The 21723-nt window shown below is 35.1% G+C and overlaps 1 protein-coding gene across 3 annotated transcripts in view; it reads left to right on the top strand.

Annotated features, from left to right (window-relative positions):
* LOC125271014 (protein NLRC3-like) overlaps positions 1-21723 on the top strand; it is a 224362-nt gene that overhangs the window by 198201 nt on the left and 4438 nt on the right. The window lies entirely within an intron of this gene.

Below are 21723 nucleotides of genomic sequence, written 5' to 3'. Positions count from 1 at the left end.
CGGGCTATGTTTTGACGGCTATTAGACGTCTAATAGACATAAAATTGCTTGCTGGGGAGTCAGACTCGCAAAAGGTAATGTTAATTATTAAACCAAAAATTTCAAAAAACACTCAGCAATGTGATTCTTTTATTGAGTGATATGCAGTGGGTTTAATCAGTGCCATTACTAAAAGATTTGCCATCCGGCGTCTTCTCGTCATCTCCACGAACTGCTTCCCTTGGTGTTTTTACACGTAGAAAAGGCAAAAAACGTTGCTCATTGTCCAGTTCTCTCTCAGAATGATTATCAGAGTTACTATCACCATTATCGATGCAGCATTAATGACATACAATGGTGAAATTTTTCACAATCATGACAGAAAACAAATTACTGAACTAAACTCAATGACGGAAAGGCTGCGCGATCCTGTCAAGATGGCGTATAAACAAAGAAGTTACCCAGAACTCAACGCGGCGTGACGTCAGAATCGTATTCTCTATTATACGAGCAAGAATCTACCCCTAGCTATTTGGCACACCGCCTGTTTTATTTAACTGATCAACTCTTGTAATCTGTGTGCCAAAAATGCGCGACTCACTGAACAGCACAGAGAGAATGTGGTTACAGTGTAGTGAAGTGCAGATCAGCAGTCCTGACTGTTGTTTTGAGCAATACACCGAGTTTATTTCATTAACACTATGTTCCTCAAAACAATGTTTTATTTTCTCTGCCAGCTAAATTTCTAAAGCAAAGTCACAGATCATTGTGCGACTCGCAACATAAGGTGCACAGAGTAGCCTATTAAATTCGTGAATGAATCTTTGAACAAATCGGTTGAGTGATTCACCAGCCATACAGCCTTTTATTACTGAATGAATCAGCGTTTCGAGCGAATCGATTGAATAAAATGACTCATTAACACAGTGACTTGCTGCCACCTACTAGCGATATATCATATTCGTTTCATCTTGTAATTTATTTCGTATTTCTGTATTAAAAGCATTTTGTATAAAACATAACATTAATGTCACTGCATTAATTTGCTCTGCTGTGTGAATGTATTTACGGACCTGAGCAACATTAAATTGTGAAAATACATCTAAAAGCAACTTCAGATGCTGCATTGCCAAGATGCCTTTGGTTGCAGCGCAAGATGCCTTTGGTTGAAACAAAATAGTGTCAAACTCTAATATTGACTAAATTTATGATTTTAAATTTAAAGATGGCATAGGCCTATATTTAATAAGATATAGCTATTTTAAAAAGGTAGCCTTATTTGACTAATTTATGATGGTAATACAGTAGATGGTAATATAAAATATATATTCATCTCTGGCTTTATTGTTCAAAGTGTTATTTCATAGTCTACCCTTAAACACGTAAATGAACGGCAAGAACGCATTAAAAGTTTCTGTTTCTGTTCTGTTTTCAGTTAAAAAGGTGTCATTTGAGTTAATAATTAATGATTTTTACAAAGAAAAGTGATTCAATCAAAAACTTTAGCTTGATAAACTTTATCTTAGAGCTGCTTTAAAGCCAAAACAAAATCTGTCTATTAATTTTCCTATTATCACTGTGAAGCTGCTTTGTAACAATCTGTATTGTAAGAAGCGCTGTATAAATGAAGATGACTTGACTTGACCCTTGAATCCATTCTGCTCTGCGCTTCAGTACAAGCTTATGCATTCTCTCTGCGCTGTCCAGTGCGGTGCGCAGCCTCCGGCACACAGATTTTAAGAGTTGGTCAGCTGATTTGAGTGTGCCAGATAGTTTGGCTAGTTGTGAGAGCAGATGCCACATCAATTATTATTTAATATGATAAATTAGTATTTCCCGGCATGCAAATTTATGTGTAAACAGAAGAAAGCTCTGTCTAGGCTCTGCCCTGGCACGGGTTGTGTCGAGCCATTTATTAGTCTGGCTGTTTGATGAGAACGAGATTAAATGTAGTTGCAATAAACTCTGTAATAATCCGTACATATATCAGATAGATATAGGCTACTGTTGCGCGGAGCTGATTCTGGAGCTAAGAACTGATGGTGCGGCTTGATCTTTGGTTGACCAATCAGCGGAAAGGGGCGTTTTATTCCCGCCCATGTAGAGCTCGAATATTCAAGCTGTTTATCCATTTTGGTTTTATTGTTTTTCCATTTGGCGGATTAGAACAAAGTGTGATTAAAACACAAATAAAAATATGTAAAAACGACTCGAGATTTGTTTATTAATTCTAATGAGAAGGGTCGAATGTGTGATTTAGAAGACAAAAACGAGAAAACAAATTATCCGAAGGTACACGGTCCCCCGAATATCCACACTATTTCAAATGTGACGTTGATTTTACACGACAGTTCAACAAACAAAAGGGTATTAAGTGATGTACATTTTAAACAGTATTGTCAGTATTTTGCTCTATTTTGCAATGGAAGCCACAGCAGAACTGCAGCACACAAGCTGTTTCGTGAACGAATCTGCAGCTTTGAATGAACCAATGATTCAATGATCCATTCATAACTACAGCCGCTTGCTTTGATACTGAAAGAATGAATGACTCGATGATTCACTCATAAAAAGAGTGACTTACCCACCTACTGGTGGATTTAATGTAATATTTAAAAGTATCACTTTGTTTTTATCATCATTGTATTTATTGAATTTCTTAAGAATTATTTATTTTTTAAAGATATTCATAAAGGTAAAAAAAATGCTTTGGAAAAATCGATTTAAGAGGGCAAATTTTGTCCTTTAATGGAAAAGGTGTAACTGTACGCAGAAGGATGTTAAATCCCTCAGGGGGTATGACACTCTAGAAAGTTTGAGAACCACTGAAAAGGGATTTGTAGAATTGCACAAGTGCTACTGCTAAGAGTGCAATGTCAATACAGCCTGTTAACTTAATTCAAATTTTTCATAAGCTTAAATGAATTGGTCTAGAAGAGAAAAATTACGACTATTTTGTCTAAAGATAAAATAGCTATCAAATTAATGTTGGTAACTGTAGCTTGACTAAAAGTAATGACTAAGACTTGACAAAAATGCAATGAACTAAAACTAGACTAAAATATGAAAGACAAAAATGACTAAATTCTGACTAAGACTAAGGAGCATTTTTGTCTGAAGATAAAGACTAAGACTAAATAAAAAATGGCTGCCAAAATTAACACTGGTTAGGTGCCATGCAAAATGTAACAAATAATTGCATAGCTCATTACAAATGTATTAGAGTAAAGAGTACATATTTATTAAAAAATGTAGTCAAATAGAAAGTAAAAGTTGCTAATAACTTTGATGCTCCAGAAACAGGTACAAAATAGCCATAAATAACCTTCAGTACACTAACTAGGGGAGAGCGGGGCACAACCTAACGCTTTTTGACTTTCTCAGTTTGTGTAAATCTACTCAGGGTTCAGAGAATTTATTTTGTTCCACATTAATTTCACACATGTCTGGTACAAATGTGTGGCTTTGTTTCATTAATGCAGTGTATACCTTTTTCTTTATTTACCCCGAAAGAAGGGAATGACAACATGCCCCATAGGTAGAGCACATTGTAACGTGACCATATGACAGCTGAAAATGTGATCTGATCTAATCAAATTAATATACATGACAAACTAAAATATTGTCATTAAAAGACAATTATTATTTATTTCATATAAAATAATAGCATTTTTTTAGAAATTCAAATTGAAATAACTTTGACAATGAACACTGCAGAACACAGCTGTACAGCCTAGATCAAAACAATACAGACAAACAGCTCAAGAAACACATTCAGAAACACACAGAGCTGAACTCGACACTCTCCTCCCTCCACTCACAGCTCTCACTGAACACCAGACAAATAGACGAGCCAGTACCAATGCTGAACATTGATTAAAATAATATTTATGAATGTTCAGGTTCTTCCTCTCAGTCTTTATTCACCTTTTCTCCATGGTATCTCAACAGATATTCGTGAAAGTTAATTTTGCCAATTGTATTGGTAACTGTATAGAATAGCATAGCTCTAATAGCGGGTCACATTGTAACGCAGTGTTACAGCGAACCCTATATGTGCAACTGGATAGTATCTTCTGCTAGTTAGTGAAACCTTAAAGAACTAACAGATTGGAGATTAAATTAATATCAGATTTGTGTAATTTTAAATAAAAACAAATATATAGATGAAAAATGAACACTTACTTTTGCTATTGTTAAATAAATGTTCAGTGATATCTTCCAAAGATTTCTGAATTTTGGACAATTTTTTTCTCTATATTTTGCCAATATGGCATCTAGTAAATATGCTAATTTTCATCATGTGTGGAAGTATTTAAACCATGTGTGTTATAATTAACCCCACGTTAGTTTGTGTCCCACGCTTCCCTAATTACATTTACACAAACGCTATCCTGGTTTTGGGAAATAGACTGTAATTTTAGGATGATTCATACAATTGTTTCTACAAGGTTTATGATGCTTTTGGGAAATGTGGCCCTGTAAGTTTTGATCTGAGAGAGTGAAGAGTGTGTCATTGATCTCTACAGGTTGTGGGATTGTGGTGTCACAGATGAAGGTTGTGCTGCTCTGGCTTCAGCTCTGAGACCAAACCCCTCACACCTGAGAAAAATGCATCTGTCTGGGAATAAACTAGGAGACTCGGGAGTGAAGATGATTTCTGCTGTACTGGAGAATCCTCACTGTAAACTGGAGGATCTGGGGTAAGATCATTTCTCTGATAGTCACATGATCTGGTGCTCAGAGAGACATATTTTTAAATAGTTCATAGTGAGACCAAAACTAAACTAAACTAATGAAATAATAAATAGTACAAAAACAAATAAACTCTATCAATAAACATGATGATGAAAAAAAGGTGCAGAAAGAAGCAAAATGAAGAATGTTAATTTGTGATAACTGAAGAGGAATTTCATTAAATTCACATTATATTGTCTCCATCTATAACACTGTTAGTGTGAACATGATTAGATGAATATTAGCTACATTATATCATACAGAGATGCTTTATTAGTTATCTTTAAAACATATATGGGCTTCTGAGAGAGTGAAGAGTGTGTCATTGTTCACTACAGGTTCAGTAATTGTGGTGTCACAGATGAAGGTTGTGCTGCTCTGGCTTCAGCTCTGAGATCAAACCCCTCACACCTGAGAGAACTGAATCTGTCTGGGAATAATCTAGGAGACTCGGCAGTGAAGATGATTTCTGCTGTACTGGAGAATCCTCACTGTAAACTTGAGAAGCTACAGTAAGATCATGCATGACTCTCATATGAAACTGTCACTGTGAATTTTGCAATTTCAATAATTCAAGTAAAATGGAATAAAATGCAGGGAAAACTATTATTACATTCATTCATTCAAATTAACATTCATCAATTTAAATATACACAGTACACACATATTATGTACACTAACTTTTCTTTTGGATGAGATTAATCGTGATTAATCGTTGAACAGCTCTAGATAAACCATATATTGTTGCAATCATGTGTTTATTGTCTCCTAAACGTTTCTATCTGCGTGTTATAGTGATCTCTGGAAGAATTGTTCATGTTATGAGATTTCCTGGAATGTCACATGATATATGATACACCCGGCGCGACACAAGTGTTTTTTGCTAGTTTCAGCCTGATGTATTTATTATTTTCACATCCTGCGCCACGTTGTGTAAATAGCAAATGCATTTGTGAGATTTGTGGGAGTGCTGATCTGAAAATACAATAATGACACAAGAGGAACAATATCATTGGAATCACTTTTGGGGAACTTATTTTTCCAACTGATGAACAAAAACATTAGAAGCCAATCAGAAATAAAGAGCTCAAGCATTTAAAGCAACAGATGATTTAGCTGCAGCACCTGTTTAAAATGGAGAACATTATCTTCCCTTTCCCGCAAATGCTAAAACAGTTATTAGGGTGGTGGGTGAGGGTTTGCAGCAACAGTGTTGAAGGGTTAGTTCACCCAATTTACTCACAGTCATGTTGTTCCAAACCCATAAGACTCTTTATATATTTGAAAACATTTTTAATGAAATCTAAGCAATTTCTGTCCCTCCATAGACAGCTACAGAACTAAAAGAGTTCATAAAGAGATTGTAAATCTATTTGTTAACTATAGCATGAAATATGTGATATTGCGATTGTCAAATATGTGCAAGTGGATGTTTTGCTGTTTAAGCACCTTTATAACGATTGTATTAGTTGAGCTACTCGCGATGGGCACCGCCATGTTAGTTTGTGCTGCACAGAGAATCGAATCTGTTGGATTTACAACACATGAATTCACCCACTTCTCCTGAAATACATGAAAGTAATTGAGCCGCTGAACTGGGGAAGAACAGAGTAAACTTTAAAGCTATTACACATTGTGTATCTGATATGAATAAAACGTGTCATCTAATTATAAAGGATTGTTATTGCCGCTTCTATAGACATCATTGTGTATTTTAATAACTCTACATGTATCGTTTTGTTTGTACTCAAGTGTATTTAAATGACCGAAACCTAAAATAAACATTATGTGGTTGAAAACACTGCATATTTGTGATATAAAGCGCTGTGCGTGCCTGTCTCTGTCAATGAAACTAGGGAGTTTGGCCTTCTCTGGCAGGACAGCACAGCTTGACATATGCAGATAGCTTCTTGTCGCACATCTTGTTTATCTGCCTCCGGTACTCCGAATAAGCGGAGATTCCATCTACGTGAATAACTCTCCAACTCTGCTATGCGCAACTCAGCTGAGCCCAGGCGCGCCTCATCGTTAGTGATGCGCTTCTCAAGAATTGCAGATTTCTCCTTAACGTCCTTTATCTCAGCACACGCAAAGTCAATGGTTTTCTTGAGACCCTCAATTCGCAGGGTATTATCAGAGATCAGTTTCTCCAGCACATCAGATCTGGAGTTAATGAGTTGCGAGAGTTGTAGCACTATGTCAGAAGTCTCCATTACTGCGACTGAGGTAGGTAACTGATCCGATTTACCTTTCTTTGGCACAGGTGATTTGCTGGGGGTGACAGGTATAGGGGTAAAATCTTTCTCGGCCGATATATAGTCATGGACATTTTCCTCCATGCTAACATCTGACGTGATGGTTGATTTAGACTTCGTTTTTGTTTGATTTCTCTCCCTTTTACGATCAAAGGTCGTCATTTAGTAATCCAGAAGTTGTTTAGACAATTAATAGCCAACACTGTTTGACTATGTGATAATTAAACTGTCGCTTTACTTTAATATAACACTTTAAATTCAGCGGTTCTCCTTACATCATGTATTTAGGGCGCCATCTTGAAACCCCTTGTCCGACGAGTTTCTCGGCACGCTTACGTCACGCTTCAAGTTACGTCACGCATGAACTCTCAACCCTCGCATGCACGTGCAGAAGACAGTTGGTCGAAAGTTTTAAAAATATTAAAATATTTGGTATTTTTCTTACAATTACGTATCGTTTCACTACAGAAGACATTGATTCATCCATTGGGGTCGTATGGATTACTGTAGTTATTACTGTTTGTGCTGTTTGATGCTTCGACTTTTAGGAACACATGAGTTTGCTGATGATTGCGTTCCCAGATGATTTATTTTTTCCTAAAAACCTTTTTATGTTCATCTTAAGAAGGAAAGTCGTACATCTCAAATGGCATGAGGGTAAAAGATGAGTAAACAAGCACATTTCCGGGTGTAGGCTACACTGTAAATTCTAACAAGTTCAGTTTACTTAAAAAAAGTTTGGAAACCGATTGCCTTATTTTTGCAACGCAAACTTAAAGGGAAAACTGAAGTTAAGTTAATAATCTATTAAAAGTAAAGAAATCTAACTCTTCCCAAGTAAATTAAGTAATACATATCAAGTTAGTTTAATGTCAATTCTAGTTAACATACTCTAGAATATTTACTAATCTTACTTAAGATTCAGTAGTAAGATTACACGAGAAATTCCATTTAACTAACAGTGTTATATTGTGTTCTGCAAACATCTTAAATACTATTATTCTCAACATGGCTTTAATCTGTCATTTTATGCTACGTAGACTTAAAAAACTATGTGCAATCGGTTTCCACATTTTCTTCAAGTAAAGTGAAAGAAGAATAGTATGTTGTACTGACAAAAGCTTTGTTAGTATAGTTCACTTACACGAGAGTACTACTAACTAAAAGAAGAACTGTAGAGAGTACTTAATTTACTTTAAATAAAATTTTATTGTCACCATTGTTGTGGTTTGCATGCTGAATGTTGAGATCTGTGTGTGGCTCAAGCGTGGTCAGCTGTAAGCTACTGTTACAGATACTCAATTAAAAGTTTAACAAGATGTTGATAACATAGTGTTAGCACAAACATTTTAAAACATTACTACTGAATACAAAAATTAAACATCTAACTAACAACATTCAGTTAGAAATCAGAGGGCTGTTTCATAAAAGATGCTAAGAAAAGCGAGGATTAAACTCCAAAACCTGACTTGAATTAACCTAACAAATGAGTTTGGGCTAAAACGGTTTCATAAAAGGTAATTGAAGTTCACGCAGTCCTGCTAATTTGATCCAGATTCACCTAGTCAAGATAATTTAGCGTGCACACTTTTCTTAAGCAGCCCTAGAGGTCGATCATGGATCAAATCGATCCACCATAGGAAACGGCATACATTTTGTGCTATTTTATGCGTTTGAGACATGGTGTTTTCCTTAGTGCATAACTTACTTTCCATCTGTAAATGTTAGAAAGTAATGCAAATATTTCCATTTTGAGGCTAAACTTCACAGTGAACGAGCGCTGCTGCGCGCATGCGCGCTAAACAGACGGGACGCAATAGAAGCGCACTAATTCTAAAATATACATTTCGCTAAAATATTTGATGTTGGACATTAAATGTGCCTTATGTACACTTTCAAACCTACAAGTAAGAGTATTTTTATGATAGTAACTGTAAATGGACTATTGTAATGGGGTAAATCAATATACTTTGGGACAATTACTGAGTTTAGATTCATCTTCCCAATTAAAATTTAGTCTGTGCATATTAATTTTAATTTTTAATTTTGTGATTTTAATTTCTGCTCTTCTAATAACCATAAAGAGTACTACTGCCAAACAAAACCAGAGAGAAATGTATTCATATATTTTAAAACAATCTAATTAAATATTGGGCACAAAACATTTAGCCAGTAAGAAAGGAAAACCTATATATATATATATATATATATATATATATATATATATATATATATATATATATATATATATATATGAGACCAGAGTATAGATTAAATATGGGCCTTGGAAAAGGCTAGCTGACTTTATTGTGCTTTGACTACAGTGGGTAGTTTCAATGTGGACAACATCCATGCATGCCACTTCTGCAGGCTGCATCTTACTCTGTCACTCTTTTCATAGCTTTTGCTGGCTCTGAAACACTCACTTGGTATTTCTCCTGCTCTTTGTCTAGCAAAAAATCACTCATCACTTAATGAAAGCTTACAAATGAAGGCCTGATTGTTTCAGGGGCCTTGTCACAGGTTTATTGATTTTGAATTTCTGTGTTACTTTTGCTATATTTTCACACTTAAAACAATGATTTGGTAATCCTCTTGTATTCTTCTTATTTTTATTTAGCACAATTTAGTAAATGTGTTATATATATATATATAAAATATACACACATAATAATATACACATAATATACACACACACACACTATATATATATATATATATGTGTGTGTGTTAATAAAGTCAAATAATTGTATGTGAGAGAGTCAGTTGTAATATCATTGCGTTCCTATTGGTCAGTGTTAGAGGAGCTCAGCTTAGCCTGACAGTTAGCCTGCTCCGGAGCAGGCTAGCTGCAAAGTGTAAATCTCCATAGTAACTTAATGTAGATTAATTTAGCCTCCCTTCATGCAACCGAGTCAGGGCTAAATTCAGCCAGGATAACTGGAAAATCCCAGCTTAATCCCTTATCTTGCTTTTGTGCAATACCCCCCAGATCATCTCTTAAAAGTTATTTTTTGTATTACTTCTCTTCCTTTGAAATCACAAACAATGATTTCTTGATGCATGGCTGCACCAAAATGGAGAGAATTATAAAATCTTTAACAAAGTTCCAAGTGCCCAACCAAAGGGAACATGAATCACCATGGTAAGTAAAAAAAAAAAAAAAAAAAACTTTTCAGGAAAATCAACATCAAACTAATTGATCTTAACTTGGGTTTTCTGAGTAAACAAGCCATTAATAGACAGTGAGAATAGCTTTTACTTTTATTTCACTGAAGTAGATCCACTCTGCAAACATAATGTTAAATCCTCAGTCCGTGTAATTCTGCACTGTGTGGAGGGATGTCTTGGCATGTCTTGAAAATTTTTTGTAATTTTACTCAAATTACATTAGTTATGGGAACTATCTGGTCTAAAATTTCAGCAACAATTACAAATTTGTAGTAAAGTCAACATTTTGGTTAAAATCAAGTAAACATACTAGTGTTTTTATAGTAAGGAATACTATTTGAATTTACAGTATTTTCTTTTATCATAACAGTACCCCTATCATAAGTACCCCTTAGTTATAAAATATTTATAGTATAAATAATTTGTTATTTTCCTGGTTGTTACCCCTTTATTCCCAAGACTTTAAATACTGTTCCCCTATACTTACACATATTTACTGTATAGTTACACTATAATTATCGAAAGTTATGCTGTAAATTTGTTGTAATTACGCAGTACTTTCCGGGCTGTAATCTAAAGCGTTACCGGAATCTCATTAAATTCACATTATATTGTCTGTCTCCATCTATACCACTGTTAGTGTGAACATGATTAGATGAATATTATCTACATTATATCATACAGAGATGCTTTATTAGTTATCTTTAAAACATATATGGGCTTCTGAGAGAGTGAAGAGTGTGTCATTGTTCTCTACAGGTTGGGTGATTGTGGTGTCACAGATGAAGGTTGTGCTGCTCTGGCTTCAGCTCTGAGATCAAACCCCTCACACCTGAGAGAACTGAATCTGACTAGGAATAATCTAGGAGACTCGGGAGTGAAGATGATTTCTGCTGTACTGGAGAATCCTCACTGTAAACTGGAGAAGCTACAGTAAGATCATACGTGACTCTCATATGAAACTGTCACTGTGAATTTTGCAATTTCAATAATTCAATTAAAATGGAATAAAATGCAAGGAAACCTATTATTACATTCATTCATTCAAATTAACATTCATCAATTTAAAGGGCTAGTTCACTCAAAAATGATTTTTTTTTTTTCAACCTGGTAGCCAATTATTAATCTCATCCAAAATAAAAGTTTGTTTAGATAATATGTGTGTGTAGTGTGTATATTTGTTTTGTATTTATATATATACATGTATATATTTAAGAACAATATAAAAATATATATATAAAAAAAAATTATATATATATATATATAAAATTTAAATTATATACATGTAAATATTTCTTAAATATATACATGTATGTGTATGTGTTTATATATACAAAATAAATATACACAGTACACACATATTATGTACACTAACTTTTCTTTTGGATGAGATTAATCGTGATTAATCATTGAACAGCTCTAGATAAACCATATATTGTTGCAATCATGTGTTTATTGTCTCCAAAACATTTCTATCTGCATGTTATAGTGATCTCTGGGAGTACTGTTTATGTTAAGAGATTTCCTGGAATGTCACATGATATATGATACACCCGGCACGGCACAAGCCTGATGTATTTATCATTTTCACAGCCTGCGCCACGTTGTGTAAATAGCGAATGCATTTGTGCGATTTGTGGTTGTGCTGATCTGAAAACGAGGTGTGTTCAGGGGCATTGATGGCACGTTACTATTTTGAGGCAAATGAAATAGACTGAGCCATTGACCAACTGAAACCTGCATGTACACTCTGATTATTACACACACAGGGACGCGCAGCAGCACACAAACATGCCAAATATTAAAAATAAAAGGATTACAATGAAAGAGATTATTACTGTGTGCATAAAGATGGAAGTGCTTTGGTGGAATCCAGCTTTTCCTGTAGATGGTCTGCTGGCTTTAACCTCGCGCACGAGCAGATCCGTTTCCTCGCTAGAGTATAGAGTCCTCGATTCAGTTTTTCTGCTTGCAAATACCACCCTGTAAATATTACTCCTCTCTTTAGAAATTTGACGTAAACATATGATGATCTATCAACATTTCTCCAAATGTGAACTAAAAGCCCTGAGAGACGTTGTTTTGTCAACCATTTTAATAAAGAAAAGGACAGGAGTATTTTTCTGAATGGATGCTGCTTATGCTCATAATTCATATTAAAGGCATTTAATCTGTTTTTAATTTTCATAACTCCTGACACAAATTAAGACATAACTGGCACAATAAGTTTTTCAGAATAAAATAAAGGTCAAATACTGAAGCTTGAGTCTGAGATCTTGTTAATGATGTATAGTTTGTCGAGGTAATTACAATCATTGACATTGAAACTCTGAACTAATATTAATAGGCATATTAATAATAATAATAATAATTATAATAAAGACACGATCAGATTAAAAGGCTGTGAGATGGGATGGATAAATGTTTTCTTCTAGGCCTTTATTATTTAATGTTCTTACATATTCTTTTATCATTAAATGAAGTTTATCAAATTGATAATAACAAACTTAATTTGAATGCTATAGTGGCAACATTGTGCGCAATAGGCTATTTATAGCTTATTACATTGAGCGCGATGTTGACTATATAGACAGCATTAATTTCTTAATTCCGCCCTTATTTTATCATTCTTAATTCCAGGTTGCTATGGTAGCGCAGGTTGTTTACACATTTAACTTGTGGCCACGAGAAAAATATATCGTTCCCTCACCATATGATCTCGAGGCCACAAATTTACATCACGTGACCACGACATAAGGATGTCATTACCTCGACAAAACGATCTTGTGGCCACGAGTTACTATCACGTTCCCACGAGTTTATATGTCATGGCCACGACAAAACTAAGTGAACCGAACATGTCCCCTCCCGGTCACTGTATTTATGAACATCTAAAATAGCAGAATGTTTTCTGTCATGGGTAGGTCTAGTGGTAGGGTTAGTGTAGGGGGATATAATATACAGTTTGTACAGTATAAAACCATTACGCCTGTGGAATGGAAGCAGGGTCGGTGTCTTCCACATGCCTCCTCCATTGCCTGGAGAAGTGTTATTTTGACATAGGGCAATGATCATGGACTTTCCAGCACCATGTGGAGAAAAAAAAATCCTCAATAGGGTTTAGAAATGATCAATGTGGAAGCAAGTATACAACAGAAACGTTGTTCAAAACCCATAACTTGACCTTTGGCCTAATTATAGGCCTATTCTAAAGCCATGACTGGTTGGTGTTAAGTAAAGCAATAAGTGTTTGTGCATGTAAGGAGTTAGTGTGAGGCACTGATGAATTAGTGTGGCATTTTGATTGGTTGAGTTTGAAAAAGGAAATCAAGATACTTCCTGTTAGATTCTCTTACATAGAGAATTGTGTGTTGTGTTTTGCAAAAAGTGTTTTATGAAATTGAAAAATGAGTCAAAGGCCAAGAATTAGTGTGTGGTTTTGCAGATTTGGTGTGTGGTTCTGCTGTTTGAGTGTCAAGTTTCAAAAATCGTGTGACATGAAAAGATTTTGTGTGTAAGCAGTTTGAAAAACTGTAATCACGAGCGGCTCCTCTCAGCCTATCATGGCAGTGACATCAGTCACAATATTCCCTAATCTGCCTTCTCTTAACCCTCTACTGCACGTATTATGATAAATTTATTAAAAAAAATAAATAAATAAATTTGACTCTTTTTCTTATCTTAGAATGGCTTAACTTGAAGTGCTGTAAAAAAAAAAAATTGGAAAAAAATATTATTTTAAGGTACTTTATGATATGTTGCCATATGGCAACAACATATAATAGTGGAAATAAATTAGAATAAGAGTAAGTGTATATAGTTAATATTTTTCCTCAAAAATGTTGTTTGTATTGAATCAATTGGTGCTATTATAAGCTTTAGCAGTAAATATAAACAACACCTTATACCTATTTTCCAACATCTTGTGCTTTTATTTATTCCATTCTCTTTTGCTGGATAATGCTTTATATTCTTTGAATATTATTTAAATTGCAAATGTAGACAGTTAAAAACAAATATAATACGTATCATCATGTATCATAAAACATTGACATGAAACCAAAAACATTGCAGTTCATGAAAATTCAACATTACGCAATCTTATGAGAGGAAGGTTATGAACATGGACCCCCCATAATCCTTGAAACTTCACCTTTTTTCTTTACGAAACTTTAAAAAGCTTTTTTTTTCAGAGGTGAGACACAGGTACACATCACATTTGGTGCACTTTACCCTAACAATACACTTACAGCCACTTGCACCTGCCTTTTTGAGACACCATGGTAGGCCAGTGGTTGGTCTGGGCCAGTATACTGGCTGTGGTGGCAGGTCTCTGATGTTGATTTAATCCATAATATAAATGCCATGGCAGTCCTTAACATACGACTATTCAACATTATATCACTAGCATTAATGTTGTTATTGTTACAGCTTAACAGACTGCAGCTGGCCTTTCCTCGCTAGCTAACCTATTATAATAATGTCATTCCGTTATTGCACAGTGTTGCCATATGGCAACACAGACATTTTATCGATTTACCAAAAACTAATTTCATTAAAAAAAAATTTGAGTAGTGAATATGTTATCATAACTTACCTGAGATGTTAACAATTTTTTTGTGAACGTGACATGGGCGGGTTCTTGTTTGTTACTGAAGTTTTAATTTGCTTTCAGCAACTACATACAAGACGGCAGTCTGTCAGAAAATCGTGCCACAGAAAAAAATTGCATGTCATGTGACTTAACCAAAGCACATCATTGGCTAAACTAAGGTCTTCTCTTACCAACAAAAAAAACGAGAATGTTCTCTTAAAGAGACAGTGGCAAGGAAATGAACACAAAGTGTATGTTGCCATATGGCAACACTATGCGGTAGAGGGTTAAAATACATTTTTATCAAGCTAAAATCTACATATAGTTCCCATTGAAAGTATTGTTTAGTGTAAAATATGCTGGAGAACAGGCTGTCAATTAATTAAATGATTATTTCCCCACAAAAGCTGTTTAATCAGCACAGTGAAGCCTCTCATCCATTGACTTCCATTCAAAAAACAGCCTCTGGTTTCCTTCCATTCGTACCGCCGGGCACGGAGCATTAGCATTAGCCGTTACGCTTTTGGCTAAAGGTTGCAGTGGCTTTGGTAGTGTCTAATGAATGATCTGTAGTGTTTATATATTGCCTAACGTGTGTACGATCTGAAAGCTTTGTTTGATTTTGCCATAAGAGTCAGATGTTTTGTGAAATTAGTTGGAAGATTTGTGTTTGTGTTTAATGTTTTGAGAAAATAAGTGGTTTCAAGAAATGTGTTTTAGCAACTGTAAAATCTGCTATTTCTCAATATTTCAGTGATCTGCTAATTAAAAATGCTTATCAATTGTTTCAGTATTTGTTTTATGTGGGTTTTTTTTCAATACTTTTGAGCTGCTGTTGTTACAGAAGTAGAGGTTTATACTATATTTAAAGAGTGAAACATTCGGTCTTCATTTCTGTGATGCTGTGTTTAAGCATTTGTAAATAAGATCAGAAAGATCCATGATTTTGGTATGGGGTAAACTTGTATGAAGAGAAAATTTAAACCTTTCAGAAACGTGTTAATTGACTGCATTTTGTGTGAAAACGACATGAATTGTGTTAATGGTAAGGTCTCAACAGACGGATGTTGTGCTAAATCTGTTTAGAGATTTGAAAATGTGATACAGATTGAATAAAAGTATGTTAGAAATTGAAAAAAAAACTGTAAATACAAACTCTCACAGTCAGGACTTTGATACATGAAGAACATGAATTCATCCTTAATGATCATCACATCCATCTTTTTTCTGTGATCATCTTTCCATATTATTTAATGTGATAATTTGTTAACATAATTTGTTATATCAGTTTTAATATTAGTTTCCCTCTCACTCAAACACACACAGACACACACACACAAACACACACACACACACAGACACATAGTAAAACTAAAATCAAACGTGGATTTGTGCTTTTGTTTTTTCTTTTTAATAATGAAGTCTCTGTTGGAGGATCTGATCTGAGAGAGTGAAGAGTGTGTCATTGTTCTCTACAGGTTGAGTTTTTGTGATGTCACAGATGAAGGTTGTGCTGCTCTGGCTTCAGCTCTGAGATCAAACCCCTCACACCTGAGAAAACTGGATCTGACTTGGAATGATCTAGGAGACTCGACAGTGAAGCTGTTTTCTGCTGTACTGGAGAATCCTCACTGTAAACTGGAGGATCTGGGGTAAGATCATTTCTCTGATAGTCACATGATCTGGTGCTCAGAGAGACATATTTTTAAATAGTTCATAGTGAGACCAAAACTAAACTAATGAAATAATAAATAGTACAAAAACAAATAAACTCTATCAATAAACATGATGATGAAAAAAGGTGCAGAAAGAAGCAAAACGAAGAATGTTAATTTGTGATAACTGAAGAAGAATCTCATTAAATTCACATTATATTTTCTGTCTCCATCTATAACTCTGTTAGTGTGAACATGATTATATGAATATTAGCTACATTATATCATACAGAGATGCTTTATTAGTTATCTTTAAAACATATATGGGCTTCTGAGAGAGTGAAGAGTGTGTCATTGTTCTCTACAGGATGATGTATTGTAGTGTCACAGATGAAGGTTGTGCTGCTCTGGCTTCAGCTCTGAGATCAAACCCCTCACACCTGAGAAAACTGATTCTGTCTGGGAATAAACTAGGAGACTCAGGAGTGGAGATGATTTCTGCTGTACTGGAGAATCCTCACTGTAAACTGGAGACACTGTGGTAAGATCATCTCTATCATAAAGACTTGAAGTGAATAAGGATTAATATGTAGATAGTCTATACAAAATATCCTTTGGCGTAAACCCCATCCGGCGGTTCAGTGACAGATTCCTGCTTGAACCGTCAGATCCTGCCGGCAGTAGAAGGAAGGAGTGAGGAGTCTACCTGAAAAAAAGAAAATTTAGATCTAAATATATTATCAATCGATTAAAAATTTTAATCTAATTAATTACACACTCTGTGATTAATTAATCTAAATTAATCGCATACATAATTTTTGCTGTGAAAGTATTAAATATTTCAATTAAAATGAATCAATGCAGGGTTTTCCTGGGTCAAAAATGGTCTTCGGTGGTGATAGACATGGTCATCCACACAAACAGTAAAAAGTGCCCTACACACGTGATCTGCGAGCCCGATACTGACAATAAAGTACCCGTCACTCTCACTGTAATAATTCCTTTCTTGCCCTCTTTGCAAAAAAAAAAAAAGTGATTTTATAGCTTTGTAAGAGAAGATGCTTTTTTGCTAAACTTGAAAAATATTAAAAAGTAGCATTTAGAAGTTATATTAACTAATAATATAATTTTCTACCATATACAATTGAATGCATCTAGCTAACAACAACTTGCTTTGTTCTGGTTTCACCTCACTCCAGTCTAAATTAACTGATTTTATAGGTAGGCCTAATTTACTACACATTGTCATTTAAATAACCTGAAAATATTGTGGATTATTAAGGCTAATTTTACTAACCACTTTTGCTAAATGGGGTAAGCACACTTGTGTTCTCATTTCAGAGTTGTTCGAGTAAATTATTCATTATAGACCCGTGTGGACAGATCAGTTGTTGTCATGATTCATTCAAATGAATCTGTTCAAATGAGTCATTAGGTCGCGAATCGGACATTAGCGGACGTTGACGCGTTGCGTGCGAATCGCGACTGTTATTAGGATATTGCAAAAGATTAGTCAACACAGAAAACACTTCACCACTGGATAGGATTTTCTTTTTGTTTACTGAAAGTGTGGTTTATGTCAGCTGCATGTGCAGGGCGCCTGTCAGAGAAGATGACGTGACGTTCTTTTGAGCACTATTCACACCCAGCGGTTATTCAGGAAAAACATTCTCCGAATGCGCCTCGTGAAACATGGATTCGGTGTTTCGAACTTTTAGCATTGTGTCAGTTGATTTAGATATTATGTGTGAGGTAGAGAGAGTGCAAAGACGGTGCTTACTTTCTTGGCGCGCACGAGGGAGGAGCTCTGCTTGTTCTGTCCATCAGCGCAGCAGTCGTCTCCCTCCTTCATTTTACAGTCGAATGGTGGCTAGAACGGTTCCAGGTTCAAAGGTCAATATGAAATGGATTAATCTGCGTTATTTTTTTTAACGCGTTATTTTTTCTCAGATTAATTAATCGAAATTAAGGCGTTATTTTGACAGCCCTAATTATTATCCTGCAAAAGAAAGTAAAACTAACAGTTAAATAAACCAAACAAACTACAAACCAGACAACAGACACAGGTTACAGTGAAGAGGGTTTTTTAAATCACAAATGTTTGGTGTAAATCAACTTATCTTGTAATGCTTGAGCAAACAGACCAACCTTTCAAAAGTGTGATCATTGCCTCAAAATGTGTATCTGCAGCTGAAAAGAGGGAAGTTTTGTGTTTCACCTGAACCAGAGCTGTCACCATATCAGATCTTTCACTGTGATTATCATGACCAAAATAATTCACAATAACAATATATCTATAGAAATCTTGAATAATAATAAAAATAATAATAATAATAATAACAATAATAATAATAATAATGCTATCAGACAAATTGATTCCCCAGTCGGGCCAGTGGATTCAAATTTTCACTTGCCCCACAACAAAAAATTGAATAAAGTAAAAGAAAAGAAAATGGGCCTATAAAATAAGCCTAGTTATTGCTTTTGTTGTTTTTGATACATGTAACCTTTATAAATAGGGTTATGACACCAAAAACTACTAGATTAACTCAATTAAATTTTAAATATTGTTAGACAAATAAACAGTAAGTAATAAAATAGTAACAAATAATCAAATTATGAGTAATAGCAAAAATAAATACATCAGAACAAACATAGAAATGAAACTGCTTTTCAAGATTTTCATGTAGGTTTAAACAGGAAGCTACAGATATTGTAATCTAATGTACAACAATATAACTAGCCTATAGATGAAACTTTATTAAAGTATATCAGTCAAGAGCAGTTACAGATGCTTAAAGGGTCATGAAACCCCAGAACACATTTTTTGAGATGTAAACAGATATGTACAGGCTGCACATCATTGAAAACACTAAAGGTACTCATTAATTTTACTTAAAAGTTGAAATTAGTTATTTTTGCATTTTTTAGAGCGATTTCTGCTTTTCTTGAAAAGCAAAGTCGGAGCAACGTCACAAAATCTGACGTCATCGTGTACTACCAGAAAGATGCGGAGTGCTGGTTGGCTCCAAATATGGGCTGGACGAACATGCTGACATCAGTTTCTACATTTATTCATGACAAAAAGCTCATTCAATCCAATCACTGCGCTGTAGTATGCATAAGATTATAATTGCGGTATTATGAATGAGGAAGTATCACTTCTCTCTCCTCTGTCTCTGTTGTTGTCATTCAGAGACATATCGTTGTTGCTCGTTTCCTCAGTGCTACAACACAAAAATGCGTTTTCCTGCGACCAGAGCAGAGGTTTGTGTGCATGTGGATTGTTTTGCTGTAATCTACCAGCACAAATGGAAAATATGTTCGCATGAGATCGCATTACAGCGGAGAATTCAAATGTCACAAAAGTGCGGCTCATTCACCTCTGTGTTCGGACAGCGAGTCGTGTGTATGTTTCCCTCAGCACAACATGAGTGTTGTTTTGTTTTTTGCTCGCGATGCGGTCAGAACTGGAGTTTGAATATGAACACATGAAAAATACGACTGTTATGATATAGACGCGTAGCGCGCATATGATCGGTTTCAGCGCGGAGCTTCACGATGAGTTTAATAACACTAGCCACGTGTCTCATAGCTCATACAGAATAAAGTATCTGTGTTTAAAGTTTTTATTTCACACATTCTCCTGCACCAAACATTAACCAGCACGGTGTAGTTATGCACACATATTTCATCAAGTCTTCTTCAAATGAATTATATGTGCAAACTGGACACTGATACAGTGGTGTCTGAACACGATGACACAATTATTCTAATAGACAAAAGACTGATTCAGATTGAAAACTCCCACTTTTCCAGAGCTTTACACGCCCAGTTTTTGAGCTCAGAGGTGTGATTTACCTACTAGACCTACTAGACTACGTCACGTAGTGCATGCGTGTGCTCAATGGGTGTGTTTTTGTAAAGTGAGGGACATACTTGATAATTTCAGATCATTAAATCAACAATTTCGATATCATAGACGATATACATCTCACACCCTACAGCATTGGCCCGATCGGGCAAGTGACCGTTCTGTCTACTGTCGCCAGCGTCGTTCACACTGGCCCCCGGCCATCGGGCGGTCCTTATTGTCGAGCCCTGAAACTATTAGTTTATAGTTTGTAGTGACATAAATAGCCATTTTGTCACTTGAGGTGTTGTAGGGTGGTTTCTGACGCGTGAGATCCAATCAAGATAAATCGTCCTCCAAATACTGCTTTATCAGATTTATTCATCACACAGTTCGTACAGGTCATTTTATCTCACAGTTCCTCTGCCCAGTGCAGATATAAAATACCATCGGATACCATCACAGATTTACCTCCAGACACGGTCAAAAAATGTTGTGCTTCCCTCTAATTACACACCTGCCCTTTCTTACTCTTTGCCTACCTATATACTCATTAAGGCCAATACTCCACCCAGTGGTCAAAAAACAGAATTACAGACATAATGGCTCTTACATTGTTAATTAATAGTTTATAAACTGTAGTTAATACATTAATAGACTATATGCGGAAAATTAGTTCTTCATTCATTGTTATTGTTTAATTAGCTCATATGTAAAGAGTTAAATAATGTTTTGTTAAAAACTTATTAACCATAAAGAGTTCTCACTTTAGATTAGGTCACGGAAATACTGAAAATGTCATCGAGTCTTAAATCGACTTTATTGGACATTAATTACATTATTATCAAGAGTTCCTTAAAATGTTTACAAATACATTAATCACACACACACACACACACACACACACACACACACACACACACACACACACACACACGTTTGTTTTTGTGAATTGTGGGGACATGCCATATGCGTAATGGTTTTTATACTGTACAAACCGTATTTTCTATCCCCCTACACTAACCCTACCCCTAAACCTACCCATCACAGGAAACTTTGCACACTTTTACTTTCTCACAAAAACTCATTCTGTGTGATTTATAAGTGGGGACATGGAGTAATGTCCTCATAAGTCACCTCTTTTTGTAATACTTATGTCATACCCATGTCATTATACACATTTGTGTCCTGATATGTCAATAAACGCACTCACACACACACACACACACACACACACACACACACACACACATTGGGTTTCAATGTTTTATGGTGACTTAATATAGAAATAATGATATTATACTGTTATATTATATTATATATCCCCTAAACCAAACTGATGTATTTTATGACAAAATGAGTATGTATTTCATATTGACAGCATTGATATTTATTTATTTATTTATTTATTTGTTTATTAACTGGTTATGTTAAGATTTGTAGATTTGGAGGCTTAATGTGTGTTGATCTGATCTGAGA

This window comes from Megalobrama amblycephala, linkage group LG7 (genome assembly GCF_018812025.1).
Source record: "Megalobrama amblycephala isolate DHTTF-2021 linkage group LG7, ASM1881202v1, whole genome shotgun sequence".
NCBI lineage: Eukaryota > Metazoa > Chordata > Actinopteri > Cypriniformes > Xenocyprididae > Megalobrama > Megalobrama amblycephala.
This window is presented reverse-complemented; position numbering and strand designations above follow the sequence as displayed.